The sequence below is a fragment of the Nipponia nippon genome, unplaced genomic scaffold (genome assembly GCF_047370975.1).
Source record: "Nipponia nippon isolate SJK-2023a ecotype South Korea unplaced genomic scaffold, ASM4737097v1 scaffold_3, whole genome shotgun sequence".
NCBI lineage: Eukaryota > Metazoa > Chordata > Aves > Pelecaniformes > Threskiornithidae > Nipponia > Nipponia nippon.
The window spans coordinates 33,122,349-33,127,455 of NW_028262347.1; positions in this window are offsets into that span (position 1 = coordinate 33,122,349).

The following is a 5,107-nucleotide window of genomic DNA, read 5'->3' on the forward strand; positions in this document are numbered from 1 at the left end:
ATGCCAATAAACCACCACTGACATTGTAATGGCTCACATTACCATACCATTATAGATGTAAAAGCCAGTCCCATATACTTCCTACAACATCAGTATTGGTGAGGCAGCCATTAAGATGTCAGTGGTAGAGCAGAGAATCACCATTATGAGCTTAGTCAAGATAATAAAACATTGCTAAAGGTAGCTACAGGGCCATGCTCAGCAGCTGTTTCCGAATATAAACCTCTCAGCAGTTTAAAAATAAATTTTAAATTAGCCAAATGCTCGAATCCACATTAAGAACTGATGTTTATGTCAGCAAAAAAAGTCCTATTTAAGACTGTGAGAGGCTGGGGTTTTCTTTAATGTCTATTGTGAAAAGGCCCCTTTTAAAAAAATACTTCCGTATACTTTAAATCACTGAAAAATTGATGGACAAGAATTTTACTCTTGCTTTAGCTGTAAATGTCTTGTCCTTTGTTGACAGCAATGGAAATGCCCTGCTTAAAACGAGGACAGACCCAGGTTGTATATAACAAGATTTTGCCTACTATAGCTGAATCCAGTGGTGAAACACTTTGCACAGAGGAATTTATATTCTATAGCATACACAATTGGTTATATTCAGGCCTTTCATTGCCATTAGTATAATTCAAAGTCATATCAGGTTAATCTTTTGCATGAGATTTTTTAAAGCAATACAATACCAAGGAGACTAATTAAAAGTAGTTAATAAAGATTCTGGCAAAAGGGAGAAGTTACTTTAATCTAGAAAGTACAGAGGATTGAGACTGGCAAGCACAAGTAAGGGAACATAATGCACACAGCAACCCAAGTACACTAGAATAAGAGCATTCACTGCAATAGCTGCTTACATTTATGGACATCACATTCATGAATGTGTTGAGATTATGTTATACAAACATAATCATGCTGTTGGATTTCTTTATATCTTGTACATAAAAATCAGAGGTGACTCTTCTTAAGTGAATTTTAACCATCATAAAATTCAGATAATACATTTTTTAAAAATATAACTGGAGACTTTGCTTCCTCTCCGTTTATTAACTAGTCTTCAGGAGCAGGCACGGGAGCCCTCACCTTTATTGCTCACCCTTTACTGAAGCAGAATACACCTTGGTTTTACCAACACTTCTTAGATAGGTAAGTACTTGACAGGGCAAAGATGCTCTTGAAATTGAGCCTTCATCTGACAATATGCACTAAGGTAAGTGTGGAGTATCATTAATACACAACTCTCAGGGCTCCACTTTTACAAAAGATTGTTGTCAAACGGGAAGTTTGACAAAGCCAACTTGTTAACAGTCTATCAAAAACATGTAAAAACAATGGAAACTGTGTTGGAAATACCTTATTTTTTTAAATTATTTTTTGTGAAATCACTGTGAAACTGGAGTGACTAGTTTTCAAACGCTTGTTTGGATTGGTCAGTTTTCCAGTGATAAGGCAAGTCTGTGATGGCAGAGCAGACAACACAAGTAATTTTGGCTCTTTCACTCAGGTGATGTAATTTTTGTGCTTCAGTAAATCATGTCGTAACTATTGTTTTCAACATGATTTATATTCTATGCAAGTGACTATAGTCCTCTCCAGATTCATGGTAGTTATGACCTTGACTTGGGATGCAAGAATGATGGTAATCTTCGATTATGCCTATATACACACCTGTGTATGTGACTATCTGTACAGTCATATATGCTGCTGAGTGCATATTTAGGAAGAAAGGCAAAACAGCGATCAGGCATAATTATTTGTCTATAAGAAGTGCAATAGTTGTATTGGTCAGACATTTAAATGCACAACTTTATTCTTATTATCTTGGAAATAAAACCAAAATTGCCATTAACATACGGTGCTCAAAGTAACTTCCACATACACTATTCTCTCTCAACACCAAGCATCTAAAGCTTTATCACTATTGAATTAATTCTTAATTCAAGCAGTTCCATCATTGGAGACATTTCAGCATATGCTTTTCCTCCTTCAGTCAGAGATCTTCTTTAGGCACAGAGGGCTTTACACACTGTGTTGTGAAGGGCAGTTAACCACTGAAGGTCAAACAGACTCAAATACAGGGTCCAACTCTTCCATGTCATCCCTCTAAAAGATAAAATGTTTAAACACTTTTCACCACTAACTGTTTTGCAAATGGTGTAGGACTTAACAATACAAAGTTCAGGTTTCTGAAGATACCAGGCATAAAACCTCTGTTTATAAATTGCCTTCTCTGATGGATAATCTCAGGAAGGCCAAGCATTCTTTTAAGAATTCATAAAATTTGAGACAATTCCAAAAATATGAAGAAGAGGGGTTTTTACATCTTTGACATGTGGAAGATATGTACTTTGCAAAGAGGCTGCTTTTTGAAGTATTACTAAATTTCATGTATGAATAGAATAAGCTATCTGGTATGTCTTAGAAAGTTCTGGCATAACTTTTTAGGTGTGTTTCATTAGATGGTTGAATGCTCGGTCAACATGCCCACAAAGCTCTAACGCTTGGATAGCTATGGTCATTTCCCAAAGTAGTTAAAAGCATTTAGGACCTTTCAGGAGACATTGTGATGAAATGGTGCTAAATTTTGGAGAAGGTGTTCATTAGCTCCCCCTGCCCTGTCAGCTCTGGGGCAGCACAGCATTTTCTTGTTCGTGAAGTCTGAGGATGATGAAGGTTTCTGCAGGTCAGCAATGGGCTTAGTTGAGAGGAGATAATTGAAATGGATCTTGGAAGAAAAATCAGTATAGCTGAGTAAGGCTATAGCAACAACAGAGAGCACCAAGTTCATCTGTACTTCTGTTGCTGGCATTCATCCTGTAATGGCAAAGGGTCCCTTTCCTTCCCTCCCCTCCCCAAATGTCTTTATAGCTATTTTTTAACTAGGCAGGATTTTATCAGCTTTTCCACTCTTTAAACATTGTCAGTTTGTGCTAGCCAGACTTCACAGTTAATTGTATTCTAATCTACCCAATTAGTCCCTTATTCCCACACAGACTTACACATGTGGTTAATTTAAAGTTTAACGCAAGTGTGAAACTCTTCTGTGCCTGAGCCTGCCTGCTTCTAATGAGTGAAAAACCAAATGCTTTTCTTCCTCAAATCCCTCCTCGAGAGCCACAGCTTTCTCTTAGCCTTTCATCATTAATCTCAGCTCTAGTGTTATGCACTATCTCACCCATGCCTAATTATTAAACACAATAAAACAAAGTGAAAAACAAATCCAAAATAAAAGCCAAAGGGAATCAAATTACCTGATGACCATGCTTTGTAAATAATGGCTCTTTCATGAAACAAATTCCCTTTCTTTTGCTTTCTGTTGTTTCCTTTCCTCTTTCACCCCCTCTGTGACCCTTCTTAGCCAATGTCATAATTCGTTGTGTTGTCTGTCTTGTAAGCATCCTAGGGCAGGGACCTTGTCAGCTCAGCAGTCTGCACAGCACCATGCACCTCCAGAGGAGTGTATAAATATTAATAAACATACATTCACATCAATGAAATCAAAAGCTCTATTTTTCTGAATCAATAGCTTGCTCTCTCTGGATATGAAACAGTAGTAATCCATGGCCATGAGTTTTAATCCTTTTGAAAAGTGCTTTCAAATGGGACTTTCATGAGCAGTATGAAAAATACATGCAAACAAACGAAGGTACAGCACAGCTAGTAAAGCACTGGTTTTCTGCATGAGTAGTGTTTATTGACTTCCACCCACAAGGAAAAATGCTGGCACCTGCTGCCCCTCAACCCACTCCCAACAACATTAAACTATGTGTGGAAAAGAGTTTTCCTAACTAACTGGCCTTTCCCAGCTTTTGGATCCTCTTAGCTGATCGTTTCTCCCTTTCTCTGTCATCTCCTTAATGGTGTTAAAATATTACAAAAATTCTAATAAAATAATTGTAAAAATTGGAAAATAAGAGATTTATGGTACTTTTGTGCAACTTCAGTTTCTCCCCCCCCTGCCTGTGCCTCATGACGCAAGCTTCGATTGCAATACTGCACTTTGATTTTTTACAAAAACTCTCCAACTTCTGCCAGCCAAGAAGAAGGGCTTTTACAGACCAATCAACCTGTGAATGTAGACGAGATGTTGACGCTGATGGTGAGGATCATACCTGCATCACAGGATGTCTAGCATGACCAGACTAACGAATGAACTACACCTCTGTTAGGCAAGCTGTATATTCTTCCTTGCCTTGATTCACTATTATTCTCTGCACTGCATGGACCCAGGATCCTCTGGAAAAAAACCTGCCTCTGACTGTGTCATTGTTACCCTAAGCAGTTAGCCAATTTTCAAAGGTTTGGTGGGTCATTTCTATTAGAAGGAGAAGAAATTAAAGAAGGAAACAGATATTTGTCTGGTCTAAGTCTCTTTAGCAGGAAAAAACAAGAACATTGTCCTGTTTCTATGAAAGCATACAGGATCAAATATCTGTTCCAGCCCTCTTTCCTCTCTGCATTGTGTCCCCTAAATGTCACTGTTAATTTTATACCAGGGTCATGTAGCGTTTTACGAGCTGGCTCTAACTTGACTTTTCTTCTATGCAGCGGCATTTCTTACATTGGGTATAGTGGCGTACATCCATCCCTGCCACAGCCTTCCAACCATTAGTAAACTCTTTCTGTGCCTCACTTTTGCCTGGCACTGAGCAGGGACAGGCCCTGCCACAGCCCACGGGGGCTGGAAGTACACGGCATCTCCACAGCAGTCTTCGGCAGGACTTTTCTGCTGTTCCCAAAGTTACTTAAACAGACATGAGGCAACTCAGGCAGGAAAAGCAGTGCATGGGAGAAAGCAAGAAAGTCCCAACTCCTTGACTTTCTTGTGTTTGTGCTGGCGAAGAGAGCACTGGGAATTTATTGTACAGTTGTGCTCTCCTACCCTCCTTCACGCTAAAGCTGAATGAAGCAGATCTTTCATATCGATCAACAAGTTAAGTCAATGTGTTACAGAGCTGTTGTGCACTTGGGTGTCTAGGCAGTAGACCCCAGGGGAGGTTTCACTACCTACCTAAGCTCACAAAGATGGCCACAGAGCACCTGCAAAGCAGCACACAACAGAAAATTAGAAAGCTTTTCACAACATTTGTTCTGGTTTCAAACATACGAC